The 17,085-nt window shown below is 46.6% G+C and overlaps 7 non-coding genes and 1 pseudogene across 7 annotated transcripts; all 8 read right to left on the bottom strand.

Annotated features, from left to right (window-relative positions):
* Positions 1-1,748: 1,748 nt before the first annotated feature.
* Positions 1,749-1,939, bottom strand: LOC130333308 (U2 spliceosomal RNA). Its single transcript, XR_008875527.1, has one exon. It is a non-coding gene; the product is annotated as a U2 spliceosomal RNA (small nuclear RNA).
* A 2,091-nt stretch (positions 1,940-4,030) lies between these two features.
* On the bottom strand, positions 4,031-4,221 carry LOC130333307 (U2 spliceosomal RNA). Its single transcript, XR_008875526.1, has one exon. It is a non-coding gene; the product is annotated as a U2 spliceosomal RNA (small nuclear RNA).
* Positions 4,222-6,311: 2,090 nt separating this feature from the next.
* LOC130333272 (U2 spliceosomal RNA) lies at positions 6,312-6,502 on the bottom strand. Its single transcript, XR_008875503.1, has one exon. It is a non-coding gene; the product is annotated as a U2 spliceosomal RNA (small nuclear RNA).
* A 2,116-nt stretch (positions 6,503-8,618) lies between these two features.
* Positions 8,619-8,806, bottom strand: LOC130333290 (U2 spliceosomal RNA). Its single transcript, XR_008875519.1, has one exon. It is a non-coding gene; the product is annotated as a U2 spliceosomal RNA (small nuclear RNA).
* A 689-nt stretch (positions 8,807-9,495) lies between these two features.
* On the bottom strand, positions 9,496-9,655 carry LOC130333301 (U2 spliceosomal RNA; annotated as a pseudogene).
* A 2,096-nt stretch (positions 9,656-11,751) lies between these two features.
* Positions 11,752-11,942, bottom strand: LOC130333306 (U2 spliceosomal RNA). The gene has a single exon (XR_008875525.1). It is a non-coding gene; the product is annotated as a U2 spliceosomal RNA (small nuclear RNA).
* A 2,097-nt stretch (positions 11,943-14,039) lies between these two features.
* Positions 14,040-14,230, bottom strand: LOC130333295 (U2 spliceosomal RNA). The gene has a single exon (XR_008875523.1). It is a non-coding gene; the product is annotated as a U2 spliceosomal RNA (small nuclear RNA).
* A 2,091-nt stretch (positions 14,231-16,321) lies between these two features.
* Positions 16,322-16,512, bottom strand: LOC130333283 (U2 spliceosomal RNA). Its single transcript, XR_008875513.1, has one exon. It is a non-coding gene; the product is annotated as a U2 spliceosomal RNA (small nuclear RNA).
* Positions 16,513-17,085: the final 573 nt, after the last annotated feature.

Here is a 17,085-nt window from a genome sequence, read left to right as displayed (position 1 = left end):
CTGTCCCCAAACGGTATCAAACCAACACCCACGGGAAGCTGTAAGCATAGAGGACATGCCTGCACCCCATTGGACTTACCTGTGTGGGTTAAATCCGGGTTATTTGACAACCTATGGCGGTGATGGTTCTGCTCAGGCAGAGCAGTGCTGATGCTCCTCATAAAGCTGTCGCTGCTGTGAAGGTTCTAGGTGACATCACAAATCCCTATGGTTACATACACAACAAAGCTGGGTTGTTGTTGTTTACACTCTGCAAGGCCTGTGGAAGTGAGTGACATCATAGCACTGTAGTTCTGAGGGTTCAAGATGGATGCAACAATCTCCTGTTGCTTCTATGAAGGCCGTAATAGACGACATCACCAAACAGCTCCATAGTCACATACACAGCAAAGGAGAGATGTTGTTTACACCTAGTGATGTCAGTGGTATTGAGTGACATCACAGCACAGTGCTAAGGCTCCTGGGCCTGGACACAGCAGCGGCTGCAATATCTCAACGGAGAATACGTTTATATCTATGTGTGTGTGTGCGCATATATATATATATATATATATATATATATATATATATATATATATTTCTCCGCCGAAATCACTTTTAAACCCATTTCCACCTTTTTTTCCCTTCTCTTCCTCTAACTTTTTTTTCACGTTTTTTTACGTTTTTCTCCTTTTCGCCTCTTTTCTGGGCGTATTATTCTTCTTTTTCTTCTTTTTTTTCGTCTAATGCATACCCCATCAGTGCAGCAATGCTTATTCAATACCGCCAGCAGATGGAGACACTGGGGGATAATTTTCTAAGGATTTATACTGATTTTTCCTGTCTGAATTTGTCGCACAGAAAGTTGCAGGCCAAATATGTGTGACATTTCTGCGACTTTAGCTTCTAGAGCATTTTTACAACATTATACATAGGTGCTGAATACATAAAAAGCGACTGTTCAGCGACAGACAAGTCGCATCGGCTGAAAGTAGGCCAGAATGTCAGTCCATGTTGGAGCAGGTTTAGATACAGTCTAAAGCATAGATCTCAAAGTCTGTGCACAGAATTTAGCAAGGGCCTCGCACCTTCTGATGCATCAGGTAGGTGCACAATAGCATAGCCTAACCCTCTGTACTTTGGTCTATATTGATGCGGGACATAGACAGCCAGCTGATGACCAATCCATTAGTGCAATGGATGGCTGGAAGCATTTGTCTTTGCCTTTGCAATACCACAGAAGCAATGCATGGTCAATGTACAGCAATGACACACCTGTGTGAACAGCCAGGAGACCCCCCCCCCCCCCCCCATGTTATGTTACATAGTTACATAGTTAGTACGGTCGAAAAAAGACATATGTCCATCAAGTTCAACCAGGGAATTAAGGGGTAGGGGTGTGGCGCGATATTGGGGAAGGGATGAGATTTTATATTTCTTCATAAGCATTAATCTTATTTTGTCAATTAGGAACATTCAGCACCCACCCGCTATCAAGGCAGCTGCCTATCATGTCATGCCCTACCTGCACAGGTGTGCTGGCTACTCAAATGATCCAATTAAGGAGGCCATTTAGTCAGCAGCAGCAGAAGTCCTGTGCCTGGACGCTCCAACAGGGGCCAGACACAAGCAGAAGCAGCAGAAGCAGCAGCAGCACCACCTTTTGTTTTTTGGCTGCAGCAGCAGCAAGGCCCACAGGGCTGGCTAGCTGGCTAGCCAGCAAGCAGGTAGCAATGAAAGTAGGAATCTTTCTTTTTAACCCTGTAAGGGGGTGGTGCACTGTACCCGAAGATACTGCCATATCGGGTCAATGCATAGGGCGACGGAAGCAAGCTTCGAAATCGGCCCCCGTTCTCAAAAATCCATTTAATATATGGTCCCCAGATAGGGGACGTATCAGATATTAAACTGATAAGAACAGATACTACACTTGATCTTAGCCAAAAGGCCGAGAAGCGATAACCGTGAAAGGGGCGGGCCCAACAAGGTCCCCTTCATGGGCACTATCACTGCTTGCTGTCAGGGAGGCTGCCAGACAATTTTCCATGCACACTCTGGGCTGGGGGGCAGTCAACCACCAGTACACACAGCAGAACCTAAACCCATACCATTATTGCTAAGCAGCAAGACAGGGGCCCATTGCACTCCCACGGGGCCTTTTTAAATGCAATCCATAACCCGGATTTGCCAGGAACCCTTCTTACTCCTCCTACTTGCATGTGACACTGGGCTTAGGATCTGCATAGGAAACACACACACAAGCACACACCTACCTTTGTTGCCTGCAGATGCCTCCTTGGCTGTCCCCAAACGGTATCAAACCAACACCCACGGGAAGCTGTAAGCATAGAGGACATGCCTGCACCCCATTGGACTTACCTGTGTGGGTTAAATCCGGGTTATTTGACAACCTATGGCGGTGATGGTTCTGCTCAGGCAGAGCAGTGCTGATGCTCCTCATAAAGCTGTCGCTGCTGTGAAGGTTCTAGGTGACATCACAAATCCCTATGGTTACATACACAACAAAGCTGGGTTGTTGTTGTTTACACTCTGCAAGGCCTGTGGAAGTGAGTGACATCATAGCACTGTAGTTCTGAGGGTTCAAGATGGATGCAACAATCTCCTGTTGCTTCTATGAAGGCCGTAATAGACGACATCACCAAACAGCTCCATAGTCACATACACAGCAAAGGAGAGATGTTGTTTACACCTAGTGATGTCAGTGGTATTGAGTGACATCACAGCACAGTGCTAAGGCTCCTGGGCCTGGACACAGCAGCGGCTGCAATATCTCAACGGAGAATACGTTTATATCTATGTGTGTGTGTGCGCATATATATATATATATATATATATATATATATATATATATATATTTCTCCGCCGAAATCACTTTTAAACCCATTTCCACCTTTTTTTCCCTTCTCTTCCTCTTACTTTTTTTTCACGTTTTTTTACGTTTTTCTCCTTTTCGCCTCTTTTCTGGGCGTATTATTCTTCTTTTTCTTCTTTTTTTTCGTCTAATGCATACCCCATCAGTGCAGCAATGCTTATTCAATACCGCCAGCAGATGGAGACACTGGGGGATAATTTTCTAAGGATTTATACTGATTTTTCCTGTCTGAATTTGTCGCACAGAAAGTTGCAGGCCAAATATGTGTGACATTTCTGCGACTTTAGCTTCTAGAGCATTTTTACAACATTATACATAGGTGCTGAATACATAAAAAGCGACTGTTCAGCGACAGACAAGTCGCATCGGCTGAAAGTAGGCCAGAATGTCAGTCCATGTTGGAGCAGGTTTAGATACAGTCTAAAGCATAGATCTCAAAGTCTGTGCACAGAATTTAGCAAGGGCCTCGCACCTTCTGATGCATCAGGTAGGTGCACAATAGCATAGCCTAACCCTCTGTACTTTGGTCTATATTGATGCGGGACATAGACAGCCAGCTGATGACCAATCCATTAGTGCAATGGATGGCTGGAAGCATTTGTCTTTGCCTTTGCAATACCACAGAAGCAATGCATGGTCAATGTACAGCAATGACACACCTGTGTGAACAGCCAGGAGACCCCCCCCCCCCCATGTTATGTTACATAGTTACATAGTTAGTACGGTCGAAAAAAGACATATGTCCATCAAGTTCAACCAGGGAATTAAGGGGTAGGGGTGTGGCGCGATATTGGGGAAGGGATGAGATTTTATATTTCTTCATAAGCATTAATCTTATTTTGTCAATTAGGAACATTCAGCACCCACCCGCTATCAAGGCAGCTGCCTATCATGTCATGCCCTACCTGCACAGGTGTGCTGGCTACTCAAATGATCCAATTAAGGAGGCCATTTAGTCAGCAGCAGCAGAAGTCCTGTGCCTGGACGCTCCAACAGGGGCCAGACACAAGCAGAAGCAGAAGCAGCAGAAGCAGCAGCAGCACCACCTTTTGTTTTTTGGCTGCAGCAGCAGCAGCAAGGCCCACAGGGCTGGCTAGCTGGCTAGCCAGCAAGCAGGTAGCAATGAAAGTAGGAATCTTTCTTTTTAACCCTGTAAGGGGGTGGTGCACTGTACCCGAAGATACTGCCATATCGGGTCAATGCATAGGGCGACGGAAGCAAGCTTCGAAATCGGCCCCCGTTCTCAAAAATCCATTTAATATATGGTCCCCAGATAGGGGACGTATCAGATATTAAACTGATAAGAACAGATACTACACTTGATCTTAGCCAAAAGGCCGAGAAGCGATAACCGTGAAAGGGGCGGGCCCAACAAGGTCCCCTTCATGGGCACTATCACTGCTTGCTGTCAGGGAGGCTGCCAGACAATTTTCCATGCACACTCTGGGCTGGGGGGCAGTCAACCACCAGTACACACAGCAGAACCTAAACCCATACCATTATTGCTAAGCAGCAAGACAGGGGCCCATTGCACTCCCACGGGGCCTTTTTAAATGCAATCCATAACCCGGATTTGCCAGGAACCCTTCTTACTCCTCCTACTTGCATGTGACACTGGGCTTAGGATCTGCATAGGAAACACACACACAAGCACACACCTACCTTTGTTGCCTGCAGATGCCTCCTTGGCTGTCCCCAAACGGTATCAAACCAACACCCACGGGAAGCTGTAAGCATAGAGGACATGCCTGCACCCCATTGGACTTACCTGTGTGGGTTAAATCCGGGTTATTTGACAACCTATGGCGGTGATGGTTCTGCTCAGGCAGAGCAGTGCTGATGCTCCTCATAAAGCTGTCGCTGCTGTGAAGGTTCTAGGTGACATCACAAATCCCTATGGTTACATACACAACAAAGCTGGGTTGTTGTTGTTTACACTCTGCAAGGCCTGTGGAAGTGAGTGACATCATAGCACTGTAGTTCTGAGGGTTCAAGATGGATGCAACAATCTCCTGTTGCTTCTATGAAGGCCGTAATAGACGACATCACCAAACAGCTCCATAGTCACATACACAGCAAAGGAGAGATGTTGTTTACACCTAGTGATGTCAGTGGTATTGAGTGACATCACAGCACAGTGCTAAGGCTCCTGGGCCTGGACACAGCAGCGGCTGCAATATCTCAACGGAGAATACGTTTATATCTATGTGTGTGTGTGCGCATATATATATATATATATATATATATATATATATATATTTCTCCGCCGAAATCACTTTTAAACCCATTTCCACCTTTTTTTCCCTTCTCTTCCTCTTACTTTTTTTTCACGTTTTTTTACGTTTTTCTCCTTTTCGCCTCTTTTCTGGGCGTATTATTCTTCTTTTTCTTCTTTTTTTTCGTCTAATGCATACCCCATCAGTGCAGCAATGCTTATTCAATACCGCCAGCAGATGGAGACACTGGGGGATAATTTTCTAAGGATTTATACTGATTTTTCCTGTCTGAATTTGTCGCACAGAAAGTTGCAGGCCAAATATGTGTGACATTTCTGCGACTTTAGCTTCTAGAGCATTTTTACAACATTATACATAGGTGCTGAATACATAAAAAGCGACTGTTCAGCGACAGACAAGTCGCATCGGCTGAAAGTAGGCCAGAATGTCAGTCCATGTTGGAGCAGGTTTAGATACAGTCTAAAGCATAGATCTCAAAGTCTGTGCACAGAATTTAGCAAGGGCCTCGCACCTTCTGATGCATCAGGTAGGTGCACAATAGCATAGCCTAACCCTCTGTACTTTGGTCTATATTGATGCGGGACATAGACAGCCAGCTGATGACCAATCCATTAGTGCAATGGATGGCTGGAAGCATTTGTCTTTGCCTTTGCAATACCACAGAAGCAATGCATGGTCAATGTACAGCAATGACACACCTGTGTGAACAGCCAGGAGACCCCCCCCCCCCCCCCCCATGTTATGTTACATAGTTACATAGTTAGTACGGTCGAAAAAAGACATATGTCCATCAAGTTCAACCAGGGAATTAAGGGGTAGGGGTGTGGCGCGATATTGGGGAAGGGATGAGATTTTATATTTCTTCATAAGCATTAATCTTATTTTGTCAATTAGGAACATTCAGCACCCACCCGCTATCAAGGCAGCTGCCTATCATGTCATGCCCTACCTGCACAGGTGTGCTGGCTACTCAAATGATCCAATTAAGGAGGCCATTTAGTCAGCAGCAGCAGAAGTCCTGTGCCTGGACGCTCCAACAGGGGCCAGACACAAGCAGAAGCAGAAGCAGCAGAAGCAGCAGCAGCAGCACCACCTTTTGTTTTTTGGCTGCAGCAGCAGCAAGGCCCACAGGGCTGGCTAGCTGGCTAGCCAGCAAGCAGGTAGCAATGAAAGTAGGAATCTTTCTTTTTAACCCTGTAAGGGGGTGGTGCACTGTACCCGAAGATACTGCCATATCGGGTCAATGCATAAGGCGACGGAAGCAAGCTTCGAAATCGGCCCCCGTTCTCAAAAATCCATTTAATATATGGTCCCCAGATAGGGGACGTATCAGATATTAAACTGATAAGAACAGATACTACACTTGATCTTAGCCAAAAGGCCGAGAAGCGATAACCGTGAAAGGGGCGGGCCCAACAAGGTCCCCTTCATGGGCACTATCACTGCTTGCTGTCAGGGAGGCTGCCAGACAATTTTCCATGCACACTCTGGGCTGGGGGGCAGTCAACCACCAGTACACACAGCAGAACCTAAACCCATACCATTATTGCTAAGCAGCAAGACAGGGGCCCATTGCACTCCCACGGGGCCTTTTTAAATGCAATCCATAACCCAGATTTGCCAGGAACCCTTCTTACTCCTCCTACTTGCATGTGACACTGGGCTTAGGATCTGCATAGGAAACACACACACAAGCACACACCTACCTTTGTTGCCTGCAGATGCCTCCTTGGCTGTCCCCAAACGGTATCAAACCAACACCCACGGGAAGCTGTAAGCATAGAGGACATGCCTGCACCCCATTGGACTTACCTGTGTGGGTTAAATCCGGGTTATTTGACAACCTATGGCGGTGATGGTTCTGCTCAGGCAGAGCAGTGCTGATGCTCCTCATAAAGCTGTCGCTGCTGTGAAGGTTCTAGGTGACATCACAAATCCCTATGGTTACATACACAACAAAGCTGGGTTGTTGTTGTTTACACTCTGCAAGGCCTGTGGAAGTGAGTGACATCATAGCACTGTAGTTCTGAGGGTTCAAGATGGATGCAACAATCTCCTGTTGCTTCTATGAAGGCCGTAATAGACGACATCACCAAACAGCTCCATAGTCACATACACAGCAAAGGAGAGATGTTGTTTACACCTAGTGATGTCAGTGGTATTGAGTGACATCACAGCACAGTGCTAAGGCTCCTGGGCCTGGACACAGCAGCGGCTGCAATATCTCAACGGAGAATACGTTTATATCTATGTGTGTGTGTGCGCATATATATATATATATATATATATATATATATATATATATATATTTCTCCGCCGAAATCACTTTTAAACCCATTTCCACCTTTTTTTCCCTTCTCTTCCTCTTACTTTTTTTTCACGTTTTTTTACGTTTTTCTCCTTTTCGCCTCTTTTCTGGGCGTATTATTCTTCTTTTTCTTCTTTTTTTTCGTCTAATGCATACCCCATCAGTGCAGCAATGCTTATTCAATACCGCCAGCAGATGGAGACACTGGGGGATAATTTTCTAAGGATTTATACTGATTTTTCCTGTCTGAATTTGTCGCACAGAAAGTTGCAGGCCAAATATGTGTGACATTTCTGCGACTTTAGCTTCTAGAGCATTTTTACAACATTATACATAGGTGCTGAATACATAAAAAGCGACTGTTCAGCGACAGACAAGTCGCATCGGCTGAAAGTAGGCCAGAATGTCAGTCCATGTTGGAGCAGGTTTAGATACAGTCTAAAGCATAGATCTCAAAGTCTGTGCACAGAATTTAGCAAGGGCCTCGCACCTTCTGATGCATCAGGTAGGTGCACAATAGCATAGCCTAACCCTCTGTACTTTGGTCTATATTGATGCGGGACATAGACAGCCAGCTGATGACCAATCCATTAGTGCAATGGATGGCTGGAAGCATTTGTCTTTGCCTTTGCAATACCACAGAAGCAATGCATGGTCAATGTACAGCAATGACACACCTGTGTGAACAGCCAGGAGACCCCCCCCCCCCCCCCCCCCCCCATGTTATGTTACATAGTTACATAGTTAGTACGGTCGAAAAAAGACATATGTCCATCAAGTTCAACCAGGGAATTAAGGGGTAGGGGTGTGGCGCGATATTGGGGAAGGGATGAGATTTTATATTTCTTCATAAGCATTAATCTTATTTTGTCAATTAGGAACATTCAGCACCCACCCGCTATCAAGGCAGCTGCCTATCATGTCATGCCCTACCTGCACAGGTGTGCTGGCTACTCAAATGATCCAATTAAGGAGGCCATTTAGTCAGCAGCAGCAGAAGTCCTGTGCCTGGACGCTCCAACAGGGGCCAGACACAAGCAGAAGCAGAAGCAGCAGAAGCAGCAGCAGCAGAAGCAGCAGCAGCACCACCACCTTTTGTTTTTTGGCTGCAGCAGCAGCAAGGCCCACAGGGCTGGCTAGCTGGCTAGCCAGCAAGCAGGTAGCAATGAAAGTAGGAATCTTTCTTTTTAACCCTGTAAGGGGGTGGTGCACTGTACCCGAAGATACTGCCATATCGGGTCAATGCATAGGGCGACGGAAGCAAGCTTCGAAATCGGCCCCCGTTCTCAAAAATCCATTTAATATATGGTCCCCAGATAGGGGACGTATCAGATATTAAACTGATAAGAACAGATTTTTTTTTTTTTTTTTTTTTTATCTAAAGCCGAGGAACGTGCTTTCGATTCACCCAAAGTGCAAGAAAAAGTGCAAACGTGTTACACTAAAAAAAACGTGCACAAAGGATGCGGTCTATCGCAAGCCCTTCTCCGATAGGAGAGAGGCCCCCCAACAAACCTTACCCTTCGCCTCCGGACCAAAAGGTACCTGCGAGGTTCCAGGTTCGATGTCCCTTTTCGCCGAAGCTACTAGGAGACCACAAATGCTCCCGGCATCCCCCTTGGCGTTAGCCAAGGTATCTGCCCGCAGAGCCGATTACGGTAGGTACCCTGCGAAGCAGGAGTACCCGGGGTGTTTGCAGGGAGGTGCGGAACCTAATGGCCACACACACCTCCCCTAGACCGCCAGGAGGGACACCCAGAAGGGCTACCGCATCCTGACAAATCCTGTGAACACACAACACGCAAAAAGTGACACAGTGAGACAAAAAATAAATAAGTGAATGTGTGCAGATATACTGCCCGGACATCCGGCCGGATCTATAAAAATTTCTCTGATCCTAGCCAGAAGGCCGGGAATCAAGAGGTGAGTGCCACAAGGTGAAGAGATTATGGTGCCCGTGCTTCAACTCAGTGAGCCTATTCTCCCAGTGAGTTTCGGCACCTCGGGGTCACCACTCCCCGAGGCACAAAAGTACCTCGGCTCTAGACCCTCTCAGCCTCATGGCGAGACCCGGAGGGAACAGGTCACATCGGGGCAGCCGTCGAGCTGATTCCTCAGAACCAGCCCCGGAAAGCCCTGGTACACCTGCATCCTCCATGCAGCACCCATCCCCACCAGCATGAAAACTGATAAGAACAGATACTACACTTGATCTTAGCCAAAAGGCCGAGAAGCGATAACCGTGAAAGGGGCGGGCCCAACAAGGTCCCCTTCATGGGCACTATCACTGCTTGCTGTCAGGGAGGCTGCCAGACAATTTTCCATGCACACTCTGGGCTGGGGGGCAGTCAACCACCAGTACACACAGCAGAACCTAAACCCATACCATTATTGCTAAGCAGCAAGACAGGGGCCCATTGCACTCCCACGGGGCCTTTTTAAATGCAATCCATAACCCGGATTTGCCAGGAACCCTTCTTACTCCTCCTACTTGCATGTGACACTGGGCTTAGGATCTGCATAGGAAACACACACACAAGCACACACCTACCTTTGTTGCCTGCAGATGCCTCCTTGGCTGTCCCCAAACGGTATCAAACCAACACCCACGGGAAGCTGTAAGCATAGAGGACATGCCTGCACCCCATTGGACTTACCTGTGTGGGTTAAATCCGGGTTATTTGACAACCTATGGCGGTGATGGTTCTGCTCAGGCAGAGCAGTGCTGATGCTCCTCATAAAGCTGTCGCTGCTGTGAAGGTTCTAGGTGACATCACAAATCCCTATGGTTACATACACAACAAAGCTGGGTTGTTGTTGTTTACACTCTGCAAGGCCTGTGGAAGTGAGTGACATCATAGCACTGTAGTTCTGAGGGTTCAAGATGGATGCAACAATCTCCTGTTGCTTCTATGAAGGCCGTAATAGACGACATCACCAAACAGCTCCATAGTCACATACACAGCAAAGGAGAGATGTTGTTTACACCTAGTGATGTCAGTGGTATTGAGTGACATCACAGCACAGTGCTAAGGCTCCTGGGCCTGGACACAGCAGCGGCTGCAATATCTCAACGGAGAATACGTTTATATCTATGTGTGTGTGTGCGCATATATATATATATATATATATATATATATATATATATATATATATATATTTCTCCGCCGAAATCACTTTTAAACCCATTTCCACCTTTTTTTCCCTTCTCTTCCTCTTACTTTTTTTTCACGTTTTTTTACGTTTTTCTCCTTTTCGCCTCTTTTCTGGGCGTATTATTCTTCTTTTTCTTCTTTTTTTTCGTCTAATGCATACCCCATCAGTGCAGCAATGCTTATTCAATACCGCCAGCAGATGGAGACACTGGGGGATAATTTTCTAAGGATTTATACTGATTTTTCCTGTCTGAATTTGTCGCACAGAAAGTTGCAGGCCAAATATGTGTGACATTTCTGCGACTTTAGCTTCTAGAGCATTTTTACAACATTATACATAGGTGCTGAATACATAAAAAGCGACTGTTCAGCGACAGACAAGTCGCATCGGCTGAAAGTAGGCCAGAATGTCAGTCCATGTTGGAGCAGGTTTAGATACAGTCTAAAGCATAGATCTCAAAGTCTGTGCACAGAATTTAGCAAGGGCCTCGCACCTTCTGATGCATCAGGTAGGTGCACAATAGCATAGCCTAACCCTCTGTACTTTGGTCTATATTGATGCGGGACATAGACAGCCAGCTGATGACCAATCCATTAGTGCAATGGATGGCTGGAAGCATTTGTCTTTGCCTTTGCAATACCACAGAAGCAATGCATGGTCAATGTACAGCAATGACACACCTGTGTGAACAGCCAGGAGACCCCCCCCCCCCCCCATGTTATGTTACATAGTTACATAGTTAGTACGGTCGAAAAAAGACATATGTCCATCAAGTTCAACCAGGGAATTAAGGGGTAGGGGTGTGGCGCGATATTGGGGAAGGGATGAGATTTTATATTTCTTCATAAGCATTAATCTTATTTTGTCAATTAGGAACATTCAGCACCCACCCGCTATCAAGGCAGCTGCCTATCATGTCATGCCCTACCTGCACAGGTGTGCTGGCTACTCAAATGATCCAATTAAGGAGGCCATTTAGTCAGCAGCAGCAGAAGTCCTGTGCCTGGACGCTCCAACAGGGGCCAGACACAAGCAGAAGCAGAAGCAGCAGAAGCAGCAGCAGCACCACCTTTTGTTTTTTGGCTGCAGCAGCAGCAAGGCCCACAGGGCTGGCTAGCTGGCTAGCCAGCAAGCAGGTAGCAATGAAAGTAGGAATCTTTCTTTTTAACCCTGTAAGGGGGTGGTGCACTGTACCCGAAGATACTGCCATATCGGGTCAATGCATAGGGCGACGGAAGCAAGCTTCGAAATCGGCCCCCGTTCTCAAAAATCCATTTAATATATGGTCCCCAGATAGGGGACGTATCAGATATTAAACTGATAAGAACAGATACTACACTTGATCTTAGCCAAAAGGCCGAGAAGCGATAACCGTGAAAGGGGCGGGCCCAACAAGGTCCCCTTCATGGGCACTATCACTGCTTGCTGTCAGGGAGGCTGCCAGACAATTTTCCATGCACACTCTGGGCTGGGGGGCAGTCAACCACCAGTACACACAGCAGAACCTAAACCCATACCATTATTGCTAAGCAGCAAGACAGGGGCCCATTGCACTCCCACGGGGCCTTTTTAAATGCAATCCATAACCCGGATTTGCCAGGAACCCTTCTTACTCCTCCTACTTGCATATGACACTGGGCTTAGGATCTGCATAGGAAACACACACACAAGCACACACCTACCTTTGTTGCCTGCAGATGCCTCCTTGGCTGTCCCCAAACGGTATCAAACCAACACCCACGGGAAGCTGTAAGCATAGAGGACATGCCTGCACCCCATTGGACTTACCTGTGTGGGTTAAATCCGGGTTATTTGACAACCTATGGCGGTGATGGTTCTGCTCAGGCAGAGCAGTGCTGATGCTCCTCATAAAGCTGTCGCTGCTGTGAAGGTTCTAGGTGACATCACAAATCCCTATGGTTACATACACAACAAAGCTGGGTTGTTGTTGTTTACACTCTGCAAGGCCTGTGGAAGTGAGTGACATCATAGCACTGTAGTTCTGAGGGTTCAAGATGGATGCAACAATCTCCTGTTGCTTCTATGAAGGCCGTAATAGACGACATCACCAAACAGCTCCATAGTCACATACACAGCAAAGGAGAGATGTTGTTTACACCTAGTGATGTCAGTGGTATTGAGTGACATCACAGCACAGTGCTAAGGCTCCTGGGCCTGGACACAGCAGCGGCTGCAATATCTCAACGGAGAATACGTTTATATCTATGTGTGTGTGTGCGCATATATATATATATATATATATATATATATATATATATATATATATATATTTCTCCGCCGAAATCACTTTTAAACCCATTTCCACCTTTTTTTCCCTTCTCTTCCTCTTACTTTTTTTTCACGTTTTTTTACGTTTTTCTCCTTTTCGCCTCTTTTCTGGGCGTATTATTCTTCTTTTTCTTCTTTTTTTTCGTCTAATGCATACCCCATCAGTGCAGCAATGCTTATTCAATACCGCCAGCAGATGGAGACACTGGGGGATAATTTTCTAAGGATTTATACTGATTTTTCCTGTCTGAATTTGTCGCACAGAAAGTTGCAGGCCAAATATGTGTGACATTTCTGCGACTTTAGCTTCTAGAGCATTTTTACAACATTATACATAGGTGCTGAATACATAAAAAGCGACTGTTCAGCGACAGACAAGTCGCATCGGCTGAAAGTAGGCCAGAATGTCAGTCCATGTTGGAGCAGGTTTAGATACAGTCTAAAGCATAGATCTCAAAGTCTGTGCACAGAATTTAGCAAGGGCCTCGCACCTTCTGATGCATCAGGTAGGTGCACAATAGCATAGCCTAACCCTCTGTACTTTGGTCTATATTGATGCGGGACATAGACAGCCAGCTGATGACCAATCCATTAGTGCAATGGATGGCTGGAAGCATTTGTCTTTGCCTTTGCAATACCACAGAAGCAATGCATGGTCAATGTACAGCAATGACACACCTGTGTGAACAGCCAGGAGACCCCCCCCCCCCCCCCATGTTATGTTACATAGTTACATAGTTAGTACGGTCGAAAAAAGACATATGTCCATCAAGTTCAACCAGGGAATTAAGGGGTAGGGGTGTGGCGCGATATTGGGGAAGGGATGAGATTTTATATTTCTTCATAAGCATTAATCTTATTTTGTCAATTAGGAACATTCAGCACCCACCCGCTATCAAGGCAGCTGCCTATCATGTCATGCCCTACCTGCACAGGTGTGCTGGCTACTCAAATGATCCAATTAAGGAGGCCATTTAGTCAGCAGCAGCAGAAGTCCTGTGCCTGGACGCTCCAACAGGGGCCAGACACAAGCAGAAGCAGAAGCAGCAGAAGCAGCAGCAGCACCACCTTTTGTTTTTTGGCTGCAGCAGCAGCAAGGCCCACAGGGCTGGCTAGCTGGCTAGCCAGCAAGCAGGTAGCAATGAAAGTAGGAATCTTTCTTTTTAACCCTGTAAGGGGGTGGTGCACTGTACCCGAAGATACTGCCATATCGGGTCAATGCATAGGGCGACGGAAGCAAGCTTCGAAATCGGCCCCCGTTCTCAAAAATCCATTTAATATATGGTCCCCAGATAGGGGACGTATCAGATATTAAACTGATAAGAACAGATACTACACTTGATCTTAGCCAAAAGGCCGAGAAGCGATAACCGTGAAAGGGGCGGGCCCAACAAGGTCCCCTTCATGGGCACTATCACTGCTTGCTGTCAGGGAGGCTGCCAGACAATTTTCCATGCACACTCTGGGCTGGGGGGCAGTCAACCACCAGTACACACAGCAGAACCTAAACCCATACCATTATTGCTAAGCAGCAAGACAGGGGCCCATTGCACTCCCACGGGGCCTTTTTAAATGCAATCCATAACCCGGATTTGCCAGGAACCCTTCTTACTCCTCCTACTTGCATGTGACACTGGGCTTAGGATCTGCATAGGAAACACACACACAAGCACACACCTACCTTTGTTGCCTGCAGATGCCTCCTTGGCTGTCCCCAAACGGTATCAAACCAACACCCACGGGAAGCTGTAAGCATAGAGGACATGCCTGCACCCCATTGGACTTACCTGTGTGGGTTAAATCCGGGTTATTTGACAACCTATGGCGGTGATGGTTCTGCTCAGGCAGAGCAGTGTTGATGCTCCTCATAAAGCTGTCGCTGCTGTGAAGGTTCTAGGTGACATCACAAATCCCTATGGTTACATACACAACAAAGCTGGGTTGTTGTTGTTTACACTCTGCAAGGCCTGTGGAAGTGAGTGACATCATAGCACTGTAGTTCTGAGGGTTCAAGATGGATGCAACAATCTCCTGTTGCTTCTATGAAGGCCGTAATAGACGACATCACCAAACAGCTCCATAGTCACATACACAGCAAAGGAGAGATGTTGTTTACACCTAGTGATGTCAGTGGTATTGAGTGACATCACAGCACAGTGCTAAGGCTCCTGGGCCTGGACACAGCAGCGGCTGCAATATCTCAACGGAGAATACGTTTATATCTATGTGTGTGTGTGCGCATATATATATATATATATATATATATATATATATATATATATTTCTCCGCCGAAATCACTTTTAAACCCATTTCCACCTTTTTTTCCCTTCTCTTCCTCTTACTTTTTTTTCACGTTTTTTTACGTTTTTCTCCTTTTCGCCTCTTTTCTGGGCGTATTATTCTTCTTTTTCTTCTTTTTTTTCGTCTAATGCATACCCCATCAGTGCAGCAATGCTTATTCAATACCGCCAGCAGATGGAGACACTGGGGGATAATTTTCTAAGGATTTATACTGATTTTTCCTGTCTGAATTTGTCGCACAGAAAGTTGCAGGCCAAATATGTGTGACATTTCTGCGACTTTAGCTTCTAGAGCATTTTTACAACATTATACATAGGTGCTGAATACATAAAAAGCGACTGTTCAGCGACAGACAAGTCGCATCGGCTGAAAGTAGGCCAGAATGTCAGTCCATGTTGGAGCAGGTTTAGATACAGTCTAAAGCATAGATCTCAAAGTCTGTGCACAGAATTTAGCAAGGGCCTCGCACCTTCTGATGCATCAGGTAGGTGCACAATAGCATAGCCTAACCCTCTGTACTTTGGTCTATATTGATGCGGGACATAGACAGCCAGCTGATGACCAATCCATTAGTGCAATGGATGGCTGGAAGCATTTGTCTTTGCCTTTGCAATACCACAGAAGCAATGCATGGTCAATGTACAGCAATGACACACCTGTGTGAACAGCCAGGAGACCCCCCCCCCCCCCCATGTTATGTTACATAGTTACATAGTTAGTACGGTCGAAAAAAGACATATGTCCATCAAGTTCAACCAGGGAATTAAGGGGTAGGGGTGTGGCGCGATATTGGGGAAGGGATGAGATTTTATATTTCTTCATAAGCATTAATCTTATTTTGTCAATTAGGAACATTCAGCACCCACCCGCTATCAAGGCAGCTGCCTATCATGTCATGCCCTACCTGCACAGGTGTGCTGGCTACTCAAATGATCCAATTAAGGAGGCCATTTAGTCAGCAGCAGCAGAAGTCCTGTGCCTGGACGCTCCAACAGGGGCCAGACACAAGCAGAAGCAGAAGCAGCAGAAGCAGCAGCAGCACCACCTTTTGTTTTTTGGCTGCAGCAGCAGCAGCAAGGCCCACAGGGCTGGCTAGCTGGCTAGCCAGCAAGCAGGTAGCAATGAAAGTAGGAATCTTTCTTTTTAACCCTGTAAGGGGGTGGTGCACTGTACCCGAAGATACTGCCATATCGGGTCAATGCATAGGGCGACGGAAGCAAGCTTCGAAATCGGCCCCCGTTCTCAAAAATCCATTTAATATATGGTCCCCAGATAGGGGACGTATCAGATATTAAACTGATAAGAACAGATACTACACTTGATCTTAGCCAAAAGGCCGAGAAGCGATAACCGTGAAAGGGGCGGGCCCAACAAGGTCCCCTTCATGGGCACTATCACTGCTTGCTGTCAGGGAGGCTGCCAGACAATTTTCCATGCACACTCTGGGCTGGGGGGCAGTCAACCACCAGTACACACAGCAGAACCTAAACCCATACCATTATTGCTAAGCAGCAAGACAGGGGCCCATTGCACTCCCACGGGGCCTTTTTAAATGCAATCCATAACCCGGATTTGCCAGGAACCCTTCTTACTCCTCCTACTTGCATGTGACACTGGGCTTAGGATCTGCATAGGAAACACACACACAAGCACACACCTACCTTTGTTGCCTGCAGATGCCTCCTTGGCTGTCCCCAAACGGTATCAAACCAACACCCACGGGAAGCTGTAAGCATAGAGGACATGCCTGCACCCCATTGGACTTACCTGTGTGGGTTAAATCCGGGTTATTTGACAACCTATGGCGGTGATGGTTCTGCTCAGGCAGAGCAGTGCTGATGCTCCTCATAAAGCTGTCGCTGCTGTGAAGGTTCTAGGTGACATCACAAATCCCTATGGTTACATACACAACAAAGCTGGG

This window comes from Hyla sarda, unplaced genomic scaffold (genome assembly GCF_029499605.1).
Source record: "Hyla sarda isolate aHylSar1 unplaced genomic scaffold, aHylSar1.hap1 scaffold_402, whole genome shotgun sequence".
In the NCBI taxonomy this organism is placed as follows: Eukaryota; Metazoa; Chordata; class Amphibia; order Anura; family Hylidae; genus Hyla; species Hyla sarda.
The sequence above is the reverse complement of the archived record's forward strand: the minus strand, read 5'-3'. Positions and strand labels throughout refer to the sequence as shown.